The following is a 13261-nucleotide window of genomic DNA, read 5'->3' on the forward strand; positions in this document are numbered from 1 at the left end:
ATGTATAAAGCACGTTATGTAACTTTAGGTCGTCATATGCATTTTTCAACACACGAGTAATAACGACAAAACGCAAACCCTTACTCGATCATCATAACACAAACAGGCCACACGAACTCCCCAAAAAATGTTTCATAGATGAAAGGTTTGGATGGTGCGATATCACTGTTCTGACATTTCTTAAACGATTTGAAAATAATAGATTTCAGTTATCAGTCGTCCTTTGGAATTTTTTGTTGGCTAGATTTTAGCTAGCAACTAGCCGTTCTCAATGCTAAGAATACAACAGGTACATAGTTAGATGATATCATAAAAAAGTTGCAGTTAATGGCTAAACTCATGGTTTGTATGTTAGATACCACTATCCTTTTTTGGTCAATGCATGTAATGCCTGTTGATCTGGCTTTGTACATAGTTCATGGAATACCAATTTTTGCAGAAGGCGGGCTGTGTGGAGAACACATCGGTTAGTTATATGGCGCCATCTATGTGAACTACATATAAACCTCAATGGAAGTAAACCACTTCAAATTTAATTACATGAAATGGAAAATAAGTAAAATTCTTACATTGTCATCCGACTTATTTCATCTTTATCGTCAAGTAATAAAATTTCCATGTTCACTCCTTGTGAGTCTGTGATTATTATTAAAACATTTAAATTACGTCAGTTGGGCAAAACTTTAATTTTTTAAAATACATTTTTTAAATTTATAAAAACACTGGAGGACACGTGCTGTATACATCTATTGGTTGATATGGCTTACATATATTTATTTTTATATTATATCTCCCTTTATTAAAACCTAATAAGTAGATTGTTCATCATACTTACTACATAGTTCAGAGATGGCACCAAACATCGGTCAGATGCATGGTTATTGCAATTTGGCTATTCCGCTATAGATATAGAGGATGCTAACCTCTTTCTTCCTTAAGGCGATTTTCGTTGTAAATGTAAAGTGTCGCGACTATTATGTTCAACTGTGCTCCATATGTGACTGCAACAGGAAGAATATGTGATACAATGGGAAGTATTCTATGGTATGCATTTCACACTTGTTTTCAGAGTACAGATAAAGAAACCCTTTTGATTGGTTGAACCCTGGACCAGCTGTAGATTAATCTTTAGGGGATATGAAATTTGTGGGAATAATTTAGCAGGAGAGTTGACCAATGTTGTTTTTGACGCCCATTTTGGGAATAAGTAGTATTAATGTACTGTCATTTGGAAGGGCATATACACTTTTAGTCAGTGGTGAGAGGAACATGTGATCAGCAATAAACACCAACACTCCCTCCTTATCTCCACCCCAGCACCGGAGGGTCTTCCATTGAAAACTATCATTACTTTTCATAATACATATTAATTAGATTCTGTAAAAGATACTCCAAGAGAACTAATGCACATCAACTGTCGCTGATCATAAAACAACATACATTTTGCAGTTGCAGTGAGCATTATCTTTTTAAAGTTTTTGTAATAACATCCTGTGTAAGCACTATGGAAGTTATGTTGTGCTAGCTTGATGATTATACTTTAATTGCATCTAAGTTCCAAAAACACAGGAAATAGTGGATTTCTGTGTTAGATGCGAGCTGAATAGCAGAGGAAGTAACATGGTTGTTAGTAGTATGGCCGAATGGGTTCTGGCACAGGGACAATGCAGATATGCAACCTGCACTACAAGCTAAGAACAACTGTACTGCAGAGGCAAACCATCCACTCGTCAAAATGCTGCAATTTTAGTGACCAGCATACCTCACTGTCTCAGACATTTGCAGCAGACCTACATCCAAGTCTCCAAAGCATAGTATAGCGGAAAATTCAAACAGTAATGGAAAAAAAAACTGGAGCTAAGCGGTCTGCATTGTTACAAGATTTCTCCCCAGGTCCTGGTCGAGATCAAGATCATTTCTCCCCCTTTCCCATAGTGCTCTAGGACAACTAAGTGATGTGTAAATGATGTGAAATTCAAAGGGCTGTTACCTTAGCTGTCTGAGAAGCTGGAACAGCCTGCATGACTGCCAGATTTATCCAAGATTGCAGACGGTTAGTATGAGTCACTTTCAGCCATGCTCCCTCTATCATTTATTAGCTAATTAGGGTAATTTATGACCCAAAATGCAGCCAAGAAGTTTTCGTCAAGCACCAGTACAGAATAAATGTTCCAACTTCCTATTTGCAAACTGCACCTTCTAATTATTTTTTATTTTCCAGTTTTCCTGCTGTAATCTATTACCCAATGCATTATCCCTATTTATTACCCAATGATGACGACCGAGAGGGGGCCTTATTGCTCTAATTTATCACCCAATAAATGTAATTTATCGTCTAAAATGAAAAATGGTGGAAACAAAAAAATTTATTATGGTTTACTTGTTAAAACAATTACTGTTGTATTTTCATCATAGTGACATAGAGACAGTTTAAAAATGGTTGGAATCTCATTACCACACTGCCTACATGAAACCCCTAGGCACACACTTGCCGTGAAACAAGATGTTCAGACCAAGATTTTACTGCCAGCAGAGTATTTCTTTTACAATATTTTTACTGTAACATAGTGATGTGGTCGTTGTGTGTGTGTGTGTGTGTGTGTGTGTGTGTGTGTGTGTGTGTGTGTGTGTAATGCTGATGAATGCCTTTTTGGCTGAAAACTTGTTTGACAGTTTTTTTGTTGTGCCTATCTGTGACTCAATATCTCCGATATGTGGCGAGTAGCAATCTGTCCTTTTCCAAGTATGAAGACACACAGACAAATTACACTGATAGTACCTGGTTCCATGTTTAGGAGTTACTGCAGGAGTTTTGCTGTATGGTCATGTTGTACTGCTTGGCGTAATATGATAGGATGGGTTCATATGTATCTTGATTTTAAACAAACACCCCCCCCTCCCTCCTGATGCTGCTGCCGCCGCTGCAGTGAACAGCTATCTGATTCATGAGTGGCTGGCGGATTGTTGTGAATGTGGCTGGAGACAGTGTGGCCAACATCAGCCATGTACTCTGCGAGGTGTTGCTTAATCACCTGCTACTGCATGGTGGAAGCAGGGTGGAATACAGGCCGAATTCAGAGGGTGTTGATATATCACTCACAACTGCAGCTGTGCGACCTCATCTCACGAACATTGACACTTCGAAAAACACACATTGACACACTTAAGAAAAACCCATGTCTAATTACAAATTTATCCAAGCACGGTGCATGCATGAGGACAACATAGATCTTTCAAAGTGGTGTTAGATAAAATTCGAGAGCCTGTATTTGAATGTGACAGCAAATCACAATCATTACCAAACCGTTGAAATGCACACCATATTTAAAAAAGAAAATCGTGACTAGTCATTTTATAAACAAACCCATTGCCACATATCCATAAACCTATACTTTTTATGTATGATTAACACACACAGCGACAGGCAACAGACCAACAAAATGGTATTCTGTGTGTATTAAGTATTTTGTTTCGAATAAGTGCAGCAAAATATTCTGTGCCTTCTGCTGACACTACATTACCTCGAAAACGCAGATAGTGTCTCCTGGATGTGATGTGTAACTTGCGATGACAATCTTTTCCCAAGCAGTGATGTATGCTGGATCATCTAACGAACAAAAATGTGAGCTTCAGAACTCCACTACTTGGACAAAATTGGCAGATGAAGTAATAATTTCGAGTCAAAGGATTATTACAGGGTTGATACTGTATACAATGGATAATATCAGAAACTCCTTACAGTGTGAGATTGAGAGCCCGTCTATCATTTAACACACGTTCCTGTTCTACTTGCCAGTGGGACATAGAAAGAATGATTGTCGGTAAACATCAGTATTAACTCTAATTTCTCGGATCTTTTGATTGCAGTCTTTTCACAAAACGTATCTGGCAGAGAGTAATGTGTTGCCCATAAAGTGATCTCTTGGGTTTTTCCAGGAATAAATCCCTCCATGATATGCAATACCTTTTTTATAGCGTCTACCACCAGAATTTCAGGAGTTCGTTTAGTATCTTCGTAACGAACACATGTATACCGCATTGCATTGGATCTGGTATACCTTTTCTATTACAGTGAGCTACTAATGCCCCGAGTCTGACGTACAATACACAGAAATTAGTTTATAATAGTTTTGTAAGCCATTTTATTTAGTGGATAAATTACATTTCCTTAAGATTCCTCTGAGTTTGGCATATGCTTTTCCCATATTTCGTTTTTGTGTAATTATTCCACTTTGGATCGCTCCAGCCATTTACATCCTGATATTTCACAACTGTTAACGTTATCAATGATTTGTCATCAATAGTGTAATTGTGCACTTCTTGGTCTCTTCATCTATTTATGTGCAGAACGTTACATTTACCTGTGGCGAGGTCCAAATGTAAGTCCTAAGTCCAGTCATCAATCCTCTGCAGGTCTCCCTGCAATAACCAAGTCTAATTATGAAGTGCCATAAAACGTGTCACCCATACAGGAATCGTCTGACCGGCAATGTGTTCCCCTGAAGTTGCAAACGGTATAAAATTGTGTGCAGTGTGGAGCTTTGGGTCAGTAATGCCTCCATTTTTAAAGAAAAATAGTTAGGTTGACTTATTTGTAACAAAATTACCCTGCATTCACCACTGCTATGTAGCTTCCATACAACATACAGTGCCGCAACTATAAATTGCAATGGGTTTGCTATTCTACTGCATAACCCTAAGATGGTCAGACCAAGATTTTACTGCCAGTAGAGTATTTCTTTTACAATATTTTTACTGTAACATAGTGATGTGGTCGTGTGTGTGTGTGTGTGTGTGTGTGTGTGTGTGTGTGTGTGTGTGTGTAATGCTGATTAATGCCTTTTTGGCTGAAAACTTACTTGTTTGACAGTTTTTTTGTTGTGCCTATCTGTGACTCAATATCTCCGATATGTGGCGAGTAGCAATCTATCCTTTTCCAAATACTGTCATTCTTTCTGTAGCTTTGGTATAGTTTTTGTACCAACAAGCTTATCATTCAAATCTATATCCAAACGATTCATATGGGTCTGAGCACTATGGGACTTAACATCTGAGGTCATCAGTCCCCTAGAACTTAGAACTACTTAAACCTAACTAACCTAAGGACATCACACACATCCATGCCTGAGGCAGGATTCGAACCTGCGACCGTAACGGTCGCGCGGTTCCGGGCAGAAACGCCTAGAACCGCTCGGCCACTCCGGCCCGCAAAATCTACACTCCTGGAAATGGAAAAAAGAACACATTGACACCGGTGTGTCAGACCCACCATACTTGCTCCGGACACTGCGAGAGGGCTGTACAAGCAATGAGCACACGCACGGCACAGCGGACACACCAGAAACCGCGGTGTTGGCCGTCGAATGGCGCTAGCTGCGCAGCATTTGTGCACCGCCGCCGTCAGTGTCAGCCAGTTTGCCGTGGCATACGGAGCTCCATCGCAGTCTTTAACACTGGTAGCATGCCGCGACAGCGTGGACGTGAACCGTATGTGCAGTTGACGGACTTTGAGCGAGGGCGTATAGTGGGCATGCGGGAGGCCGGGTGGACGTACCGCCGAACTGCTCAACACGTGGGGCGTGAGGTCTCCACAGTACATCGATGTTGTCGCCAGTGGTCGGCGGAAGGTGCACGTGCCCGTCGACCTGGGACCGGACCGCAGCGACGCACGGATGCACGCCAAGACCGTAGGATCCTACGCAGTGCCGTAGGGGACCGCACCGCCACTTCCCAGCAAATTAGGGACACTGTTGCTCCTGGGGTATCGGCGAGGACCATTCGCAACCGTCTCCGTGAAGCTGGGCTACGGTCCCGCACACCGTTAGGCCGTCTTCCGCTCACGCCCCAACATCGTGCAGCCCGCCTCCAGTGGTGTCGCGACAGGCGTGAATGGAGGGACGAATGGAGACGTGTCGTCTTCAGCGATGAGAGTCGCTTCTGCCTTGGTGCCAATGATGGTCGTATGCGTGTTTGGCGCCGTGCAGGTGAGCGCCACAATCAGGACTGCATACGACCGAGGCACACAGGGCCAACACCCGGCATCATGGTGTGGGGAGCGATCTCCTACACTGGCCGTACACCACTGGTGATAGTCGAGGGGACACTGAATAGTGCACGGTACATCCAAACCGTCATCGAACCCATCGTTCTACCATTCCTAGACCGGCAAGGGAACTTGCTGTTCCAAAAGGACAATGCACGTCCGCATGTATCCCGTGCCACCCAACGTGCTCTAGAAGGTGTAAGTCAACTACCCTGGCCAGCAAGATCTCCGGATCTGTCCCCCATTGAGCATGTTTGGGACTGGATGAAGCGTCGTCTCACGCGGTCTGCACGTCCAGCACGAACGCTGGTCCAACTGAGGCGCCAGGTGGAAATGGCATGGCAAGCCGTTCCACAGGACTACATCCAGCATCTCTATGATCGTCTCCATGGGAGAATAGCAGTCTGCATTGCTGCGAAAGGTGGATATACACTGTACTAGTGCCGACATTGTGCATGCTCTGTTGCCTGTGTCTATGTGCCTGTGGTTCTGTCAGTGTGATCATGTGATGTATCTGACCCCAGGAATGTGTCAATAAAGTTTCCCCTTCCTGGGACAATGAATTCACGGTGTTCTTATTTCAATTTCCAGGAGTGTATATCCAAATCATGTATTTCTTTCTCCAGGCAGTAATTTGACAAATACAACAAATATATATTCTCAGATTATAATACGAATCTAATTTTTTTCTGTGCAGTCTCTTTTATGACTTTAACAATTAACTAAGTTCCTTCTTGCAATTCTTCTAGTCAAGAGCAATCAGAAATTTTAATTCTCTCTCTTACTTCCTGCATTGCACTATTGTTAAAACATGCCACAACTTCTTGAATGTACCCTGGAAAATCATCCTAGCAAATTTTCTGTATAAAACTTCAAGTTTACAATTTTTGCAAAGATTACTGTTACATGTTGTTGTTCAATCAGTTCAAAGGTCTGAATATAGCTGCTATTTTGCTAGGTCAATAATGTCCTGTCCACCTTATTTATATACAACGTAACTGTTCTTTTTAAACAGATTGAAGCAGAAATAAGCTTTGTAAATTTCTTTTTTCATGTTTCCTGTACTATGCCAATAAATTTCCATGGACTCATTGATTTCTATGAGTGCACCAACATATGGCCACTTTCCATAGGTATTTACAGCAAATGCCAATATCTCGTATTCCCCACTAATATACACATTTTTTCATACTCTCTATTTAATATATAAACCTAGTCTCCACGTCTGCTATGGCTTCTTATTTTTCCAATAACAGTTTATGTCCCCCCTTCATGGCAATTGTTTCGATCATATACTCCCCAGTTTTCATTTTCTGACTTTTGCCTCTCAGATTTCCAGTTCTCTCTCTCTCTCTCTCTCTCTCTCTCTCTCTCTCTCTCTCTCCCCTTTTTTACATACAACGCATTGACAGGGTGTATACGTGGCCAAGGAAAAAAAATTCCCGGATTTTTCCCGGATTTCCGGGTTAAAAATACACTTTCTCCTGGGTGTTCCGGGTGAAAATGCACGTTTTCCGTGTTAAGTGACAGTATACTCTTCCTTGGCACTGTAAAACTCATAAATCCTTTGAATGCTTATGGTTTTATATACCGACGTAGAATTCACCGGCACTTTAGATAACGAAATTCGGTGGGGGGGGGGGGGGGGGGGGGGGGACACGTTTTGAAAGACGTTTGATGTGTAGCAAGAGAGTTCCGGTGGCAGATGTACTTAAGTTTGAACATTCATGCACAGACCCCATTTTGTTTGTTTACCAGTTGGAGAACATTTACAGAATTTCATAGTGGCCATGGCTCGACATCATCTTAATAGGAATCGTATTGAAGAGTGACAAATTTATAAATCTTTTGTATCTGTATATATTTATACATTCAGAGCTACTGTTAGTTACTGATATGGCAAATACAGCAAGAAAGGTATATATTATTTTTACCATTTGATATTAGATGTAGAGTAAATTAATATCTAAATTCTCTGTTCATGAAAGGCACCTTTTCCTCGCTCATGTATCCACTAACGAACCACACAGCGTGCAAAGAAAGACATAGCACAAGACTGAGAAGAAATGTTTCTCCAGCTTTAATATAGCACTTCTGTACAATATTTATGTCATCTTTATTGGTGTCTGCATTAAAATATCCATGTAGTTTACACGCAAATAATTACTATAGGCAGACAGAACATAGTTTATGATCTCTTCTGGTCTTGTACAGGACTTTTACTTGCATACCAGTCAACTTTCGGGTATTCGTATTGCCCCAGTGGACAAACTGCAGTACCCTGTTGAATGCAAAACAGCAGCTGTTCCGTTACCTACCTGATAATTTACGCCACACAGAAGCAGTTGTTACAGAGCACAATGAAGCACATTGTAAATACTGTTTGTTGGTGTTTAGTACACTTGAACAGTCTCACAGAGAGTCTAACATATCATGTGATCTGTATTTATGAATGCAGCCTGGTAATACTATGTTCTTTCGCCATGGAAGATGTAAATGTTTCTCCTAGACGCATATGAGAGCGCTCTACAGAGTCCAGGTGGTTATTAATATCTTTGTTCACTCTCAGTCTTGTGATTTGATATACAAATTGGTTATGTATGTCTCCACTGCAGTTGAGTTCATCCACGTTAAACAGTATATTCCAGCTGTCTTACCGTTGTTTGAAACATCACAGCACTTTCGTCTGTAGTCTTCTACATCCACATCTACATATATACTCCTCTAGCCACCAAGCGTTGAGTGGCGGAGGGCACTATTCGCGCCAAAGTCATATCCCCCCCCCTCCTCCCCGCTCCCCCCTCTCCCAGTACGACCTCTGATTTCCCTTATCTTTGAATGGTGATCATTGCGCAATTTGAAAGTAGGTGGTAATAATATATGCTCTACATCCTCGGCAAAGATCGGATTTTGGAATTTAGTGAGCAGCCCCTTCCGTTTAGCGCGTCGTATATCTGCAAGTGTGTCCCACATCAAACTTTCTATGAGATTTGTAACACTCTCGCGATGGCTAAACGTACCAGTCACGAATATTGCCGCTCTTCTTTGGACCTTCTCAAGCTCTTGAATCAGACCCAACTGGTAAGGGTCCCATACAGATGAACAGTATTCTAAGACTGGACGAACTAATGTATTGTAAGCAATTATCTTTGTTGAAGGACTGCATCACTTCAGGATTCCACCAATAAACCGCAATCTGGAGTTCGCCTTACTCGTTACGTGTGTAATCTGATCGTTCCATTTGAGATCATTTCCAACAGTCACACCCAGATACTTGACCGATGTTACCGCTTCCAAAGACTGGGAATTTATTTTGTACTCTTACATTAATGTGGATTTTTGCTTTGTTATGTGCAGTAGGTTACACTTACTAATATTGAGAGATAACTGCCAGTCATTACCCCACGCATTTATTTTCTGCAAATCTTCATTGATTTGTTCACAACTTTCGTGTGATACTACTTTCCTGTAGACTACAGCATCATCGGCAAACAGTCTAATGCCGCTGTCAATACCATCAACCAGTCGTAAAAAGCAGCGGACTTATTACGCTGCCCTGGGGCACACCTGATAATGTTACGCTTGTTTCTGTTGAAGTCTCCCCATTCAGGACGACATATTGCTCTCTGTCTGTTAGAAAACTTTCTATCCAACCGCATATGCCATCGGATAGACAGTAAGCGCGCACTTATTGGAACAAGCGACAGTGCCGAACTGAGTCGAACGCCTTTCGGAAGTCAAGGAATATGGCATCGACCTGGGAGCCGGTATCTAGAGCCTGTTGTATATCATGCACAAAGAGGGCCAGCTGTGTCTCGCATGATCGCTGTTTCCTAAAACCGCGCTGGTTTCCGCAGATGAGCTTCTCAGAGCCCACAGAAGTCATTATGTCTGAACACAAAATATGTTCCATGATGCTACAACAAATCGATGTCAGTGAAATTGGCCGGTAATTATGAGCATCCGATTTTCTACCATTTTTATAGATTGCTATGACCTGGGCTTTCTTCCAGTCCCGTGGAACTTTCCTCTGTTTCAGTGATCTCTGATAGATGATGGATAAGCATGGTGCTATATTTGTAGCATAGTCAACATAAAATCTTACGGGGATACCGTCTGGGCCAGATGCCTTGCTGGCGTCTAAGGATCTTAGCTGTTTTACAATCCCAGATACACTAAACGCTATGTCAGCCATCCTTGCGTTTGTTCGACAATTGAAAGTGGGAATGGTGCTGCAGTCCTCTACCGTAAACGATTTTTTGAAAGCTAGGTTTAGAATTTCGGCCTCCTGTTTATCACCATCCGTTACATTACCCGTAATGTCAGAAAGAGAAGGTATTGAATTATTTGTTGCGTTCATAGATTTTACGTACGACCAAAATTTTTTGGGGTTATTTTTAGAATCTGCAGATAAAATATTGCTTTCAAATTCGTTAAAAGAATCTCTCATTGACCTTTTGACAGCTGCTTTCATTTCGCATAATTTCTGTTTGTCAATGGGGCAGTGACTACGTTTAAAACGACTGTGCAAAATTCTCTGCTTTCTCACCAACTTCCTGATATGTTTATTGAAGCAAGGTGGAGCCTTTCCCTCCCCTGTATTTTTGCTAGGCACATATTTCTCTAGCACGTGGTGAACAATACCTTTAAATTCCTACCAAAGATGCTCAATATCTGAGTCCCGCGGTGAATGCTTGGAGCTGACTATAAAGATATTCATTAATGATACTTTTATTTGCTTTCCCAAACAAGAAAACTCTACGCTGTTTCTTTGGCTTTTTTGCAACTTCCACGGACATAGAAGCCACAACGACATTATGGTCGCTAATACCTTCTTCTCGATTAACTTCCTCAAAAAGATCAGGTCTGTTTGTCGCCAAGATATCTAATATGTTCCCATCTCGAGTTGGTGTTCTAACCAACTGTTCAAGGTTGTATGTTGAGAGCGCTCCTAGATTAACTTTACAAGAGACTTTGCTTCTGCCCCCTGTGATAAACGTGTAATTTTCCCAGTCAATGGACGCCAGATTAAAGTCTTCTCCTATAACTAACGGATAATTTGGATATTTATTTCCTATGTACTCCCTAAAACGTTCTGTGACGTTTTTTTGTGGATGCTGGTGGTCTATAAAAACATCCTAATACAATGGTCACTCCTTGTCCGATTGACAGCTTTATCCAGACTATTTCACAGTCCAACTCAATATCGCTCTCAACTGCGTTTAAACAGCTTTTAACTGCAATGAACACACCACCTCCCATAGCATTAGTCCTATCCTTCCTAAACACTGTCCAATCCGAGTTCAAAATTTCACTGCTATTTATGCCTGCTTTCAACCAGCTTCCGGTACCTAATACAATATTGGCATTACTACTGTTTATTTTGGTGAGTAACTTGGGGACTTCGACAATTTACTAACATTAGATTTAGCATATTTAAATCCTTTGGAATGAGCTGTTTAGGCGAACTAACAATTTTTACAGTTGGCACACCCACATCAGTGTCATGAACTGGTAATTTTTCAGGCCAATGGTTTGTTGCCCGTCGGGAGGAACCTAATCTAAAAAAAAACTATGTGCACACAACAAGTACTGTGCTACCCATGTAGCTGCTTTCTGTATGTAGTGCAGCCCTGATCTATCGAGGGGCGTCCTACAACCTTCCACCCCATAGCATAGGTCGAGGAATCTACAACTATTTTCGTCACAAAGTCGACGTAGCCTCTGGTTTAGATTCTCCACTCGACTCCAAACCAGAGGACCCCAGTCCACCCTGGGTGGCCGCAAATCACCAGCTTGGCTTCCATTCCTCGAGAGCTGAAGGCCGCCTTCGCCAATTTAGCCAGCCATTGAAAGGACCCAAGGATTTCCTCGGAATCCCGACGACTGGCATCGTTGGTGCCGACATGTTCAACAATCTGCAGCTGTCTGCACCCCGCACGCTCGATAGCCGCCGAAAGAGCCTCTTCCACATACCAGACAAGGCCCCCCGGCAAGCACACTGATAACTAACAAATCCCTATCCCGACATGTCTGTCCGGACCTTGCTGAAGGAGCGGCCACTATCCTGGCAGAAGGTGCATTCTGATCCAGCTCAGCCTCCCCTCCCCCCCCCCCCCCCCCAGCATCAGATAACACACAAATTATTAGCAAAGTGCATGGGATTTGGCAGGAGCCTGCATCCCCCATGTAGCCTTCGCCTTGAGGCTCAAGACCTCGACACCGTGCACCGCCCACACTGAGGTGAGAGTGGGCCGGCCGGCTCAGTCGCACCTGAGATCGGCTCAGTGACAGAGAGCTGTGACCCCCCCCCCCCCCTCCCTGCACATCTAGTACAGACAGGCTGCCCCAGGCACCCCATCCCCACCACACCTCAACGTGGCACTCTGAAATCTGTTGACAGTGGCCAACAAAGCCGTCAGCTGCTTTTGGACTGTGGACAACTCCTCCTGCATCTGCACACAAAAGACACAGTCCCTATCCATCTAGCTAATATGTGATTTACTATAAGAGACTTAAGGAAACCTACAGCTACACTGTAGTTGACAGAAAGGACACTCAACAGTGAAAAACAATAAGAATGTATGGTAGAAGCTAAATCTGGTGCTTATTTTCCCGCTAGGGGCTATCTAGTGAATATTATTAAAGAATTACACAGTAAGCTACACCTACTCATTATCAAAATGGCTCAAATGGCTCTGAGCACTATGGGACTCAACTGCTGAGGTCATTAGTCCCCTAGAACTTAGAACTAGTTAAACCTAACTAACCTAAGGACATCACACACATCCATGCCCGAGGCAGGATTCGAACCTGCGACCGTAGCGGTCTTGCGGTTCCAGACTGCAGCGCCTTTAACCGCACGGCCACTTCGACCGGCCTACTCATTATCCCTCGTATTTATAATGTAAACAAATGTTTACGTACTGTCGAAAAATTATCTAATAAAACGTATAAAAACCGCTACCATCAATGTATCGAGTGTAAATGACACTAATAAACGTAAATACTGAGTATTGTACACTGCCTTAATTGACAATCCCGCGTATTTAACGTCAGTTAAGAACGTAAACAAACGTTTACGTACACGCGAAACTGTCCTAAACAGAAACTTCGCTTTTCCTATTCAGACGCAAATGAAAACTGAAACCTTCAATTTATCAAGTCTATCTGACATTAACGCACGCAAATGTATGTTTCTTTTTCCCATGAAGCCTG

The 13261-nt window shown here is 42.3% G+C and overlaps 1 protein-coding gene across 3 annotated transcripts in view; it reads right to left on the minus strand.

The window, feature by feature from the left end:
• Positions 1–13261, minus strand: part of LOC124721349 (N-fatty-acyl-amino acid synthase/hydrolase PM20D1-like) — a 266153-nt gene that overhangs the window by 182286 nt on the left and 70606 nt on the right. Inside the window, exons 2-3 of one of the 3 annotated variants that reach the window (XM_047246271.1) lie at positions 3522–3607; positions 836–1001 (exon numbers count right to left, since the gene is read on the minus strand). The exons of the other annotated variants lie outside the window; for them this stretch is intronic. The gene's annotated coding sequence lies outside the window, so the exon portion shown is untranslated. The remainder of the gene's footprint in view (positions 1–835; positions 1002–3521; positions 3608–13261) is intronic. 3 annotated transcript variants of the gene reach the window in all.

The sequence above is a fragment of the Schistocerca piceifrons genome, chromosome X (genome assembly GCF_021461385.2).
Source record: "Schistocerca piceifrons isolate TAMUIC-IGC-003096 chromosome X, iqSchPice1.1, whole genome shotgun sequence".
Taxonomy (NCBI): domain Eukaryota; kingdom Metazoa; phylum Arthropoda; class Insecta; order Orthoptera; family Acrididae; genus Schistocerca; species Schistocerca piceifrons.